We start from the raw sequence: 15,551 nt of genomic DNA, 5'->3' as shown, positions 1-15,551 counted from the left end.
GCAACCATCGGAATCAATCCAAAAATCCGATTCAACACCCGATTCACACTGTGTTCTCTTGGCTAGCAATTCACTGTCACTCATCTGAACTTTACAGATTTCTTAGAGAAACGTCGGTCTAGCTTTTAATTAAACTAGAATCGAACCATCTTTTGACATGGCCAATTGGGCGTTCATTGCTCTCAGTGCAAATAATAAATTTCTACTCAATGCATTTGTGACCACGTTCGCCTTACCCGGATGGTAGTCGATAATCAACTCATAATCTTTTAATAGTTCCAGCCACCTCCGTTGTCTCAGATTTAAATCTTTATGAGTCATCAAGTACTTCAGAATTTTATGATCAGTGTATACATGACATATCTCTCCAAACAAATAATGCCGCTAGATCTTCAAGGCAAACGCTATGGCAGCCAACTCTAGGTCATGTATCGGATAATTCTTCTCGTGAGGTTTCAATTGTCTTGAGGCATAAGCTATAACCTTGCCTTCCTACATAAGTACGCATCCCAAGCCATTTAGAGAAGCATCGCTATAAATCACGAACTCTTTTCCTGATTCGGGTTGTACTAATACTGGAGCCTCAGTCAACAACTTCTTCAACTTCTCGAAACTCTACTAACACTTATCTGACCGTTCAAACTTAACTTCTTTTTGCAGTAACCTCATCATGGGAGTAGCAATCATGGAGAAGTCATTTAAAAATCACCTGTAATAACCAGTCAAACCCAAAAAGCTTCTAACCTCGGTCACATTCTTTGGTGAGTTCCATTCAACAATAGCAGAAACCTTGCTGGGATCAACCCTAATGCCATCACTCGAGACAATGTGACCCAAAAATCTAACTTCTCGGAGCCAAAACGCACTCTTACTAAACTTGGCATACAACTGATTGTCTCTCAGAGTCTGCAGAACGGTTCTCAAGTGTTCGGCATATTCTACCTTATCTCTAGAATAAATTAGAATATCATTGATAAATACAACCGCAAACTTATTTAAATATGACCAAAATATTCTATTCATTAAATCTATAAACACGATGGGGGCATTTGTTAAGCCAAAAGGCATGACAAGGAACTCGTAGTGGCCATACCTCGTCCTAAAAGTAGTCTTAGGCACATCTTACTCTTTAACTCTCAGTTGATAGCAGTCGGATCTCAAGCCTATCTTAGAAAACCATGCTGCTCCTTTCAATTGATCAAACAAATTTTCAATCCGGGGTAACGGATATTTATTCTTGATTTTCATCTTATTTAACTGCCAGTAATCTATGCACAACCTCATGATTCCATCTTTTTTTTTCACAAATAGCACCGGAGCATCCCATGGTGAAAATCTTGGTATCATAAAACCCTTGTCGGTCAACTCTTGCAATTGTGACTAGTTCTTTCAATTCAGTCGGAGCCATTCGATACGGAGTAATCGAAATAGGCATTGTCCCTGGCATTAGCTCTATACCAAATTCAACTTCTCTATTAGGGGGTAGCCCAGACAATTCTTCCGGAAATACATCCACATATTCACCTACAACTGGCACTGACTCAACCCTCAACTCAGACTCCTTAGTATTCATTACAAAAGCCAAATAAGCCTCACAACCTTTTCTCAAACATTTCTGGGTAGACATTGAGGATATCACAATAGGCAAGTTCTCCAGTTCATCTGATTTAACCCAAAGAGTTTCACCATTTTCACATTTCAATTTAATAACCTTTTGCCTACAATTTACTACAGCATCATGGAGTGTCAACCAGTCCATACCCAAAATGACATCAAACTCATGGAATGGTAACAACATCAAATCGGCCGAAAAACAGTGACATCTAACTATCAAATGACATTTCTTGCATACTTTATCGACTATCGTAGGCTTGCCTAGAGGGTTTGACACCTTAATCATAAGTTCCATAGACTCAACAGGTATATTCATGCTAGACACCAATTTTATGCACATATACGAATGAGTAAAAACAGGGTCAATCAAAGCAATAACAGTATTATCATAGAGAGAAAATATACCAGTGATCACATCGGGAGAATATGCATCTTCACGCGCACGTATGGCGTAGGTTCTAGCCGGAGTTCTAGCTTCTAATCTTTCTGTGGTGTCTCTTGTAACATTCTTGCTGCTAGCCCCAATTCCGACATTCTTTTGAGGTCTTCCTTCAGAATTTGTGCCACTTGGCCTTGCACTTTGAAAATTTTCTTTCTCGTTCATCTCGAGGCAATCCTTGATAAAATGGTCTTGAGAATCACATCGAAAACAGGATCCATCGTTCATTCTACACTTGCCAAAATGACTTCACCACAATTCTGACACTTTGGTCGAGAAGATCTGACATTACCCACACTAGCCACTGATGTAGCCCGGGATTTAAAACCTGAATCTTACTTCTTACGATCTCTGTACGAGTGTCCGGCTGACACATGAGGACGAGAGTAAACATCTCTAGGTTTCTTAGACTGGGACAGATATGACTTACTTGCATGCCTCTTCCTTGCATCTCTAGTCTTAGCCTCGATTTTCTTCTTTTCCTTGATCAACTCATCAGCTTTACATGCCCGATTAACAAATACTACAAACTCCTTCAATTCAAGGACGCCCACTAACAACCTAATATCCTCATTAAGTCTGTCCTCAAACCTTCTACACATCTTAGCTTCGGAGGACACACACTCACGAGTATATTTACTAAGTCGGACAAACTCTCTTTCATATTCAGTAACCATCATGCGACCCTGCTTCAAGTCAAGGAACTCCTTACGCTTTTGATCCATGAATCTCTCACTAATATATTTCTTCTGGAATTCTTCTTGGAAGAATTCCCATTTGACTCTCTCGTGAGATACCACTGAAACTAACGTTTTCCACCAGTGGTATGCTGAGTCCCTCAACAAGGATATGGCACACTTCAAGCATTCTTCGGAAGTACAAGATAATTCATCGAATACCTTGATGGTATTCTCAAGCCAGAACTCTGCCCTTTCAGGATCATTATCTTTAGTAGCACAGAACTCTTCGGCTCCATGCTTTCAGCTCTTGTCCAGTGAGGGTCTATTCAATCTCACAAAATCCATACCCTGGAGTGCTACAGGGATAGGTTGAGGAATAGGGGGAGGTGGAGGGGGTTGAGCATTCAGGTTAGCTCAGATGAACTCCGTGTACCATTCATTCATCATATGGAGACAGACTTCCTGAGCCCCTTCTCCCCCTCCCTGACTAACTGTGGGATGTCAATTATCGGATTGCACTGCCCCTTCAGCAGGAATCGGTGCATTACTTTCAACATCATCTGCCATAGTTCGATTGGGATCCATTACTATAAGAAAATAGAATAACAATATCAGGAGCCATCACACTATCACAATTTATCTTTGGCATGTACAGCTAAACTTGTACACATGCTAGGTTAGTCTGAGAACTGACTAAATTATAGCTCTGATACCACTAAATGTAACACCATTACCCGTGTCTGACGCTAGGACAGGGTACGAAGCATTACCGAACTTAAACATAACCAATCATACAAAACCAAGCCATAAAATTTCATCAAATTTAAAACCATTCATGCTATAACACCCCACACCATGCCCTACACCGGGATGGAATACGAGACATTACTAAATTTAAACACAAGCATTTCTAACGTTTTGAAATCATCAAGTCTTGATCAAATTTAAAAATTTTTCAAAGTTTTTCTAAGCTCCTTAATATGGGCCTACGAAGCCTCAAACATCCATTTGAAACCATTCGGGACCAACCTGGATCCTTTAGCTAACATTAGAAAAATAACTCATGAAACAGGGCACACGCCTGTGTGGAAGGTCAACACGCCCGTGTGGTCATTATAACATAAACGTGCTGATAGTCCGTATGACACACACGTCATAAGTATATAAGGACTCGCCCGTGTCCCATACCCGTGTGAATTAAATTTTAAGTTTGAACCTACAGGGATTTTCACACGGCCTGACACCCATGTCTATTGCCCGTGTCCATCACACGGCCATAACACGCCCGTGTCCTAGCCCGTGTCTAAAAACCTTCACATTCTATTTCTGACCTCAGCAACCTTTAAGGGTCACAAGGCCAAAGCACACGCCCGTGTGCTAGGCCGTGCCCTTCACACGGCTGAGACACACGGTCGTGCCTCTACCAGTGTGTTTATTACCATGCATATTGACTTGTAAAATTTACGTACAGGGGACACACGACCATGTAACATGCCCATGGGCTGACCGTGTGCCACACACGGGCTAGACACACGCCTGTGTGTCTACTCGTGTGGACAATATAAGGCTATTTACCAAGCCCTATACCACCCTGAAACAAAATTTAATACCAACCAACATATCAAAGTCTAACTTAATATGATTTCTCAACCAACCATAGCTAAGGCCTATATACATTTCATATATTCAACCATGCCAACAATTTCACATTCATCAAAGACTATCTTGTATTCATAAAATTACTTTCAAAATTAGCCATTTTCATGGCCGTAGACAAAATGAGTCAAATACTAAAACAAGCTAACATGTTTGACTCGAAAAGAATGCGAGACCAAAATAAAATCAAAAGTTCTTATACATGCCATAGTCAAAATGATAAAACTAGCTATACTAAGTGCTTCAAGGATAGTGTGGCTGGCTTCCCCGACGTAGGCGATGATCTACAAGCTACTTTGGTGACACTATAAGAAAATGGAAAGGAAAGAGGGTAAGCATGGGAGCTTAGTAAGTACATATATGCAAATAAGTGAAAAAAAAAGTCATCAAACAATGGCTTATTATACTTAAATGATATTTCATTTTAAGCTCTCTATCTTACTCTTCAATTCCTTTATGCATGCTTACTACATCTTATCACACACTAAGGTCTTATTTATGGGTTTAGTATACATACCTGTAATCATCCGTAAAATATCTCAATTTTATTCTCTCTAATAACATACCTCATTGAAATTCTTGCCAACTCGTTCTTCAAACTACCTGTTGAACACTCGAAATACTAATGGATACACGAAAAGTTTACACTTAAGTGTCATATGAGTAGCCATAGCTACCTCGTACTTTGTAATGCTCGTATTTTGAGTTACTCACGGGCCTTTTTGCCATGTTAGTACCTGAACCCCATAACTCTATCATGTAATGCTTGCTCATTGAGCTACTCACGGGCCTGCACTCAAGGTCAGTACCCGAACCAACATTACATATAACATTTATCTCATGAACTCAGACATAACTCATGAGTTCAGACAATATAGTTCTTTATGACATACCTTTTGTATCCTATACTATTTCTGAGGTTCAACGGGATTTCATATTTAACCTGATGTTGTCGTACTTATTCGTCATGTAGATTACTCTTATATCACAATGTTTATGCTTCTATGGTAACAAGTAAGACTATAATACATGATAACTAATCGCGTGATTTCGTGATAAGTTTTAAATATTTATAATTAGTTGTTCTTGAACTAACTATTATCGCGATGTAGGAAAGTGTACCTATCGAATAGTAGTATAGTTTTAGCAAGACCGGATTGTCGAACCCAAAGGAACTAAAAGTACTAGTAATAACTGTCTTTTTATTATCTAGCCTAAGAATAAATAGGTTTTTGTTTTAACTAACTAATTATCTAAACTAAGAATGCACAGAGAATGGAATCGGGGAATTTTTTTGGAAAAATCGATTGACTGAAGACAATACCTAAGGAAAAATCCACATAGACTGTACTTGTTATTCTGGCTCCGAATCGGACGATTTATTCATTTAACTTGTTCCGTAGAGATTCCTAAGTTATGTTAGAATCCCTATTCAAGACTAATAATGTCTAATCCCTAGATTGAATAACTGAGACTTTTCTCTAATTAACACTCTAGGGTTGCATTAGCTCGATCTATGGATCCCCTTATTAGGTTTCACCCTAATCCGACAAAATCTTGTCACCCTATGTCTTGGCGTGCAATCAACTCCGCTTAATTATGACAAATGTACTATTAAATAGGGTCTATTCCTCCTCTGAATAAGATCTTATCTTGAATCAATATCCTGGGATATCAAAATAAGAATTAAGAACACATAATTAAGAGTAAGTCAAATATTTATCATACAATTCAGAAAAAAATAACAAGATTCATCTTAGGTTTCATTCCCCTTAGGTATTTAGGGGATTTGGTTCATAACTAAATAAGAAAACATCTCAGAATAATAAAGAATACAAAAAATAAAGAAAACCCAAAACTCTTGAAGGGAAATTAAGGAGAGATCTTCAATCTTGATGATGAATACGGCTTCTGAGATGAATCAATTGGCTTTCTTGGAGTAATTCCTTACCCCCTACTCTGTCCTCCCTTTCTTCCTTCTCTAGGGTGTATTTATAGGCTTTGGAATGCCTAAAAGCCCTCAAAATTAGCCTTTTTCGAATTGGACTCAACTTGGGCTTGGCAGGGACACGTCCGTGTGACACGCCTGTGTGTGATTACTTCAGGCTGTGCTCGAGCTTGCCAAATTGACACGGCCGTGTGGTCTGCCAGTGTGAGGAGGTCCAGGCCGTGTTGATTTCGTACTTTGACCTATTTTCTCCGTTTTTGGCCCGTTTCTCATTCCTTTCGCTCTCTTATGCTCTCCTAAGTGAAAAACATGAAATTAAAGCATTAGGAGTATCGAATTCACCAATTCTAATAGAAAATCATCCATAAAATGCGTTAAACATGGGGTAAAAATATGTATAAATTACGGTTTATCAATAACAATAAAACGTTTAAGAATAAGCTACAATGACACATTATTTACACATGCACTTACCTCGGCACAAAATGATGGGAACGAGCCTAATCCTCGTAAACTTTGTTCTTCTCTCGATCAAGACCCGAATCACGTTTCTCTTGATCTAAAATGTCAAAATTTAGCTTATTAAATACACAAATCATATAATTCAACTTGAGACTCATACTTTGGTAAAAGGACCGTTTTGCCCTTAAACTTTGCAAAAATTATGATTTTACCCCTAGGCCCGAAAGTCGATTTTTATCAAATTTCCTTATTAGCCAAGCCTAACCGAATTCATTTTATAGCTATAGCATCTCAAAATTCTCATTATTTCTCACATTTATCTCCTATTTCATAGCTTATACAAAATGATCATTAGTTAGGGTTTCCATGAAAACTACTTCACAAAAGTTATTTATTTCACAACCATGATTCATTTTCTTCCGTAGAATTTAAAAAACAACATGAATACTCTCATAGAAAAACCCTATACTTTTAACCATCTTGCAATATAGTCCCCTCATTAGCTAGCTCATGCTACAAGGGTCCTAAAAATGCAAAAATCATCAATAAAAACCATCTAAGTCACTTACTTGCAAGGATGAGAAGTTGCTGAAATTTTGAGCTTCTAAAACCCTTAGAATGGTTGAAAATTTCGGTGGAGAGTGAGGAAGATGATAGCCCTTTTTCTTTTATTTTATTTTAATCAATTAAGTAACCAAATGTCACCTAACTTTGACATTTTGACCAATCTTGTCCCCTATGGCCGGCCACCTCTATTTAAAAGACTCTAATTGCCCTTTAAAGGCCTTAAATTTTGGTTCACTAGCTATTTAACACATTTGGGTAGTAAAATAAAACCTTTTCCCTTTATGCGATTTAGTCCTTTTTCGTAATTAAACATGAAATCGTTAAAATTAGTTCACCAAAAATTTTCATGTACTCAATTAATCATGATATGACACTAAAATAATAATAGAAATAATTTCCAAACCTTAGATTTGTGGTCCCAAAACCACTGTTCTGACTAAGCCTAAAATCGGGTTGTTACAAATTCAAAAATAGATCGAGGAAAAAAGAAAGTTTCAAAATAGTAGATTTTCTTGTATGAATTATTATTGTGGTAAGTTCTTATAACTTATTTATGTATATTAACATGTTTGAAATGAATGTTATATTTAAATTGAATGAAGTAAATGTTTATGTGATTATATGAATGTTATAAATATATAAATGGCCACAAGATAGAAAATGTTATTAAAATGTTAAGTTTCGTTTGAATAATGAAAATCGATGGATACATGTGATTTCCCGTATATGAATGTGATTCTACATATGTTGTAGAAGGGATTTAGCTCGGACGAGTAGTCCCGATATAGCCTCTCGAGCATCCTATTACATAGTTCCTGCGAGCATCCTAATCGATAGTGATTTAGAATTTGTTACACAGTACCGTAGCTCTTTGTGAGCGTTATGATACATGATTCGGTCAGTTGTGATCCTGCATATAATGCAGAACCAAACACAACTCTTCATGAGCATCCTGTTAAGCTCGCTTGAACTCTCAGTTACTTTATTCGAAGCTCTCTGATATTATCTCTTTGGAGATATCTGAAAGGTTATGAGTTTCCTAAGTAAAAACTCTTATGAGTTTCCTGATTAGCTCAGATAAGTGTCATGTTATATGATTATATGGCTCGTTTGGGCATCCTGATATGTGGCTTGATAGTATGCTCCCTGAATAAGAATTGACAATTTATATATATATGTACACCTTGAGTGTACTATTTAAGTATCCATCGATATTTCAATAATTCAACGAATAAAACTCTTGACATGAGAAAATGATGAAATAAATAGAAATATGTCCTGAATATTTCTAAATTATTTGATGGAGGATTATATGATGAGCTTGTCAAAATTATATGGCTAAATAAATTATATGGCTAACTTGTTTGATTGAGTATATGTGTTTAGGTAAACTTGTCAAAATGATGAAAGCATGTTAGTTGTATTCTTAATATAATTAAATATGAATGGTAAGTTTTAATTCTTGTTATATGAACTTACTAAGCATATAATGCTTACAAGGTTTTATTTTCTCTATTTTATAATGCTCGGAAGCTTACAAAGGTTGGAGATCGGTTGGAGCATCATCACACTATCCATTAACTTGTTTTGGTATAAATAGTAAACTTATTTTGGTATTATGGCATGTATAGGTAACTTGGCCTTTGATGGCATATGAATGTGGTTTGTAAACTAGCTATTGGAATGGCTAGTAATGGTTTGTTTGGTATAATTATAAGGTTATATTAAGACAAATACCTATGTGTTAAGTTTATTAAATATGGTTGATCAAGTTATGTTTAACATATAAGTGAAACAAAGGTAAGATTATAATCATGATTGCATATGATAAAATATCATATTAGATGTTAGAATTGGCTTAATTATATTGTTTGGATTGGCTGGTATATACTTGTAAGTGTTGGTGTAGGTTAGTGACAAATTTGGGTGAGAAATAAAGCTAGGAAATGGCTTTATTTTGTCACACACGGTTAAGACATACGTGCCCGTCTTAGGGTCACACGGGCGTGTCCCTGGACCACACTAGCGTGTGTTCCCTATATCTAGCAAATTTTTTGAAAATTTTGCAAGAAATACTTTGAGTTTTCGATTTATTCCTTACTCGATTCTAACACTCATATCAGGCCTCGAGGGTCCATTTAAAGGACGTTATGAATAATCTCAAGAAATGAATAGTAATTGTCATGAATTATCTATAAATGTTATGAAAAATCTAGTAATGCTCAGTAACCCTATTCTAGTGACAGAAATGGGTTAGGGGTGTTAAAAAAGGAAAACTGAGTCCAAGATTTATCGGACCTATGAAATTATTGAAAGAATTGGCCCATTAGCTTATAGATTAGCACTGCCTCCTGAACTTGAGTAAATTCAATTTCCACATATTGATGCTAAGACGGTACAAATCAGATCATTCACACGTGATTCCTCATAGTGAGATTGAGCTACAACCAAATATGACGTATTCAGAATAACCAGTGAGAATTTTAATTCGAGATGTTAAAGAATTGCGGAATAAACGAGTACCATTAGTAAAAATATTATGGCATCGTCATGGTTAAGAAGAGGCTACCTGGGAAATAGAAGAATCAATAAGCTCACAATATCTGAACCTATTTCCAGGTAATAAATTTCGAGGATGAAATTTTCTAAAGGGGGAGAATTGTAATAGCTTGATTTTCAGTGGTGTCGAAAATAGTGGTTTAAGACCACCAAATCAGACGAATAAGCTCATAAATTTTTATAACAGCCCGATTTTGGGCTTAGTCGGAACAGTGGTTTCAATACCACCAATCCGAAGTTAGAGAAAGTATTTTTTTATTATTTTAGAGTTATATCATGTTTATATTAGTGCATGAAAAATTTGGTAAAGTAATTTTAGCGGTTTCATGCTTAATTACGAAAAATGACTAAATCGCATATAGTGCAAAAGTCTTGATTCGATAGCTAAGGGTGTTAAATTTCCATGAAACTTAAATTGTGGGTCTTTAAAGGGCAATTAGACCCTTTAGAGAGGCTTGGCCGACCATAAGACAAAGAAAATAAAATAGTCAAAGTGTTAGGTATTTGATGAACTAATGTGTGATAAAATAATACCCTAAAGCCTAACCTTAATCTTTTTCATTCATTCTTTCTTCTTGACCGAAAATACCAGCCATAGGAGGGTTTTGGAAGCTTGAAAAATTTTAGCCACTTAATCTCCCTACAAATAAGTGGTTTTGATGACTTTTTCTTGATAATTTTTGTACTTTTAGAGCCCTTGTAGCACGAGCTTTCAAATAAGGGGACTATTTTACAAAATGGTTGAAAGTCTAGGGTTTTACCATGAGTGTGTTCATGTTGTTTTCTAAAATTTTATGGAAGAAAATGAATCATGGTTGTGAAATAAAAAACTTTTGTGAAATAGTTTTCATGGAAACCCTAACTAAAGATCATTTTGCATAAGTTGTAAAATAGTTGATAAATGTGTGAAATAACTAGAATTGTGGGCTGCTCCTAGTACAAAAAGTATTTGGCTAGGCTTGATTAATAAGAAAATGTGATAAAAATTTGATTTTCGGGCCTAGGGGTAAAATATTCATTTTGTGAAAGTCTAAGGGCAAATTGGTCATTTTGCCCAATTATAAATTGTTGAATACCTAGATCGATAAACTGATTTAAACTTGTGAATTTTTATCATTTTAGATCAAGAATTACAAAATTTAAGCCTAGACCAGGGAAAATCAAAGCTAGTGGACTAAGCCGAAATAGTCGCTATATTTTGAATACCGAGGTAAGTTGTATGTAAATAACAAAACTACATTGTTATTATATAAGTTTGAATTGATATAGCATAAATTGCTTGTTTGTGGAAATGATTATGCATGATGAATATTGAGATAGTAGAACTCCCATTTGAACCTTAGGAAATAAATCGGATATTCATGCCATTGCATTCGTGTTATTCGTGTGCTAGTGTAAGACATGTCTGGGATATGCATCGGCCACATTATGAGAGCCAATGTACGACCATGTCTAGGACATGACATCAGTAATGAGACGAGAGCTAGTGTAAGACATGTCTGGAACATGCATTGGCCTTGAGATGTAAGCCAGTGTAAGGCATGTCTGGGACATGCATCGGCTACGAGATGTGTCAGTGTAAGACCATGTCTGGGACATGGCATCGGCACATATAGAGGTGTTAGTGTAAGACCATGTCTGGGATATGGTATCTGCACGGATATGTGAGAGCTAGTGTAAGACCATGTCTGGGACATGGTGTCGGCCTCGATTTCGATAGCCAATGTAAGACCATGTCTGGGACATGGTATCAGCATCATACCCTATGTTTGAGGCTTAGTGAATATCGGATAGCATTCCAAATAGTTCAATGGTGAGAGTTACAATTTAAGTTAAACGAGAAAAGTATAACCATGTTGTGAGTGGCACAGGTACCTATTTGAAATGTATGAGATGTGAGCTCAATATATGCTATGTGAGTTGTATTGGATAGTGATGAGTAAGTTGTGCTTATGCCTACTTTAGTACTATGAGCATGATGATGAATTGTAAAGTTGTTATATTTATTTGCATGCAACTTGCTAAGCTTTATGCTTACTCCCTCTCCTTTCCATTTTCTTATAGTGCCGCCTAATTAGCTCGAGGATCATCGGATGTCGGAGGCACTGATCACACTATTATCCGAAGCACTTGGTATAGTTAGAGCTTTTATTTTGATTATGGCATGTATAGGACCTTGGCTTTTGAGTTTTGTGTCACTGTTAATTGGCTAAATGTGTTGGCCTGATCTAATATTTGATTTATTTTGTATAAGACCATGGAAAATGGCTAATATTGAAAGTCATTATATGAATGCAAACTAGTCTTTCATGAATGTGAAATTGTTGGCATGGTTGAATTTATGAAATGTATGTAGGCCTTAGCTATGGTTGTTTGGTTGAGAAATCATATTAAGTTAGATTTTGATATGTTGATTGGTGTTAGATTGTGTTACAAGGTGGCAAAGGCTTGGTAGATAGCCTTATATTGTCTATACGGATAGACAGACGGGCGTGTGTCTAGGCCGTGTGTGACACACGGTCAGCCCCATGGGCATATTATTCGGCTATGTGTCCCCTGTACGTAAAATTTGCAAGTCAGTATGCATGGTAGTAAACACACAGGCAGAGAGACACGACACTTGGCCACAGCGTGTGCCTTGTCCGTGTACCCCCTATTGGATGCTGACGTCAGAAACAGAATGTCAAGGTTTTTAGACACGGGCTAAGACACGGACGTGTCATGGCCGTGTGAGGGACACGGTCCACAGATACGAGCGTACGTCAGGCCGTGTGAAAAGCCCTGTAGGTTTGAATTTAGAATTTAATTCACACGGGCATGGGACACGAGCGTGTCCCTAGATGCTTAGGCCGTGTGTGTCACACGGGCCATCAGCACGGCCATGTTATAATGACCATACGGGCTCGTTTCCCTTCCACACGGGCATGTGCCCTGTTTCAAGGGTAATTTTTATTAAGTCGCTTTTAAGGACCCGAGTTGGTTCCGAATGGCTTCAAATGAGTGTCTGAGGCCTCGTAGGCCAATATTAAGGAGTTTAGACAAAGTTCAAAAAGGTTTTTAATTTGACTGAGCCTTAATGACATCGAAATAATTGTATGTATCTGATTAAGTGTGGTAACACCTTGTATTCCATCCCGGTGTAGGGCTCGACTGTGGGGCGCTACAATTTTGTTATTTAGTATTTACGAGTCAAATGTAATATTAGGAAGATTTTTAAATTAGTAATTTGTGTTTTTATAAGGATTTATTAGGTTAAGTGGTTTAGAAAATGAGGTATCAAGACCTCGAATCTATAGGCCGAGCCATAAATATTTTTATAAATATTTATGGAGTCTCATTAAGGTAGTATTAAAACTTCGTTAGAAAATTTTAACGTTTTGATAGTTAATTGTTAAAAAGAACTAAATTGAAAAAGGTGCAAAACTTGTTAATTAAAGAAAAAAGTGATTAAATTGCCTAAATGATAAATAGGGAGGACTTAAAAAGTAAATTAGCCTAAAGGGGATAGTTGAGGTGGCATAAGCAGAAGAAAATAATGAAATTAGTGTGAACTAAGGGCAAAATGGTAATTTGTATGAAATTAAACTTACAAATTGTAATTAAAAGAGAATTCTAGACAATTTCTTCATGAATTGTCTGTTCAAAACGCCATAGGAGAGTCTTAAGCTGATTTTTCTTATTTTTGCTTCAAGTAAGTTCACTTCTTGTCTTTTTTTTGAAATTTTTATGTTTTTGAGACTTTTACAATTAGGTACAACTACCTATTTCATTAGTTTTTGATTTTATTGGAAAATTTGAAATTTACCATTGATGAATGTTGGATGTTTTTGATAAATTAACATGGATTTAGAGCTTTAATTTTGTTATATGATGATTTTATCAAGTGGTTTTGATAGATATTGATTTTAGGACTAAATTATTAAAAGGGCTAAATGTTAAGGTTTACTATTAAATTATGTTTTTCAGGTGCTGTATGATAGCTTAGAAATTTTATATAAATTGTCAATTTATAAAAATTAGCTCATTTAATAGACTAATTTAGAGACTAAATTGTAAAAGTTGTAAAATTTGAGGCAAATGTGTAATTTCAAAAATTAAGGGGAATTAATTATAAAGTGAATTGAAACTGAAATATATGCTAATGAATGATAATTTTATATTTTAGATCAAGAGCCTGTAAATAATTGTGACAAAGAAAAATTGGCAGAATAGTCCCTAAACTACTACAAATCTTACAAATTAACCTAGGTAAGTTCGTATGGTTAAAATTTAATGTTTATATATTAAATTGATAATTGATATTATGAATTTATTTATATTTATTGTTAAAATTAAAATATGGTTAAGATCATGAATTTATACTGAAAGCTCAAAATGAATAGAACTCGGAATTGAGTACAATCGTTCTGTGGTAAAAAATAGCAAAGGATGAATTGACGGAAAATTACCCAAGTAAACTTGTAATATCCTGATTTTGGGCCTAGTCAGAATAGTGGTTTCGTGACCACAAAATCTGAGATAGAAATAATTATTTTATGATTATTTTGAGGTCTATGATATGATTGCATGATTGTGTGAAAATTTCGTGAAGAAATTTTATGCATAAAGTGCTTAAATTGAAATTAGGGACTAAATCGAATAATTTGTAAAACTTGCATTCTAGAAGTTTCTAGTATGAAATTGTTTTGAAATATTAATTAGGAGGTCTTAAATAGAAATTTTACCAATTTCTAAGTCTATGGACAAAAATTGGACATGGATGGAATTTTTGGAAAGTTTAGTAGCAAGGGCATTTTGGTCATTTAGGGGTAAAATGAATTAAAATACAAAATTAAAAGCCAATTTTGCTCATCTTCAGCCCCATGGACGAATATAGCAAGGAGAAACCATGGCTAGGGTTTTTCAAGCTTCCAATCTCGATTGTAAGTCCGTTCTAGCCTCGTTTTTAATGATTTTTACGTTTTTGGAGTCCCGGTAGCTCGATTAAGTTTATGCTAGCAATAATTCAACCTAGGGTTCATATTTGGAAAAATACCCATAGGTGAAATTTGTGTATTTTGGTGTTTTATGATAGAATATGAGGTTTTAAATTATGTTAGACAACTTGTGCTACTCGGTTTTAAGCGAAAACTAGCAAAATGGCTTAATCGGTAAAAATACCTAATAATCATAAGTACATGTTAGAGTGAGAATTTGATGTTACCATAGAATGAAAAAATGATCAGCATGTCATAAAACATAAGAAAATAGGCTGAATTTTAATTTACGAGCTTTTGGGCAAAAGTGTAAATATGCAAAAGTTTAGGGGCAAAATTGTAATTTTGCCAAAATATGATTTTGGGTCAATTTGAATAATGTGAGTCCTAATTAGACTATATTTTAAATGATAGAGCAAGGAAAACTAAAATTCGGGATAAAATGGGGAAAATACCAAGTTGTGGACGAAATGGTAAAAGTAGCCATTTTCGTATACGAGGTAAGTTCATGTGTAAATGTAGTAACATAATTGTCATTTTAAGCAATTTAATGTTGTTTATATGATATGATGCTGATTATTATCATGAAATATTATGCTTTGTGGTTATTGTTGAATAATATGTAATTATGTTAATTACTTGATGAGTAT

The sequence above is a fragment of the Gossypium hirsutum genome, chromosome A13 (assembly GCF_007990345.1).
Source record: "Gossypium hirsutum isolate 1008001.06 chromosome A13, Gossypium_hirsutum_v2.1, whole genome shotgun sequence".
NCBI classification, from domain to species: domain Eukaryota; kingdom Viridiplantae; phylum Streptophyta; class Magnoliopsida; order Malvales; family Malvaceae; genus Gossypium; species Gossypium hirsutum.
The sequence above is the reverse complement of the archived record's forward strand: the minus strand, read 5'-3'. Positions refer to the sequence as shown.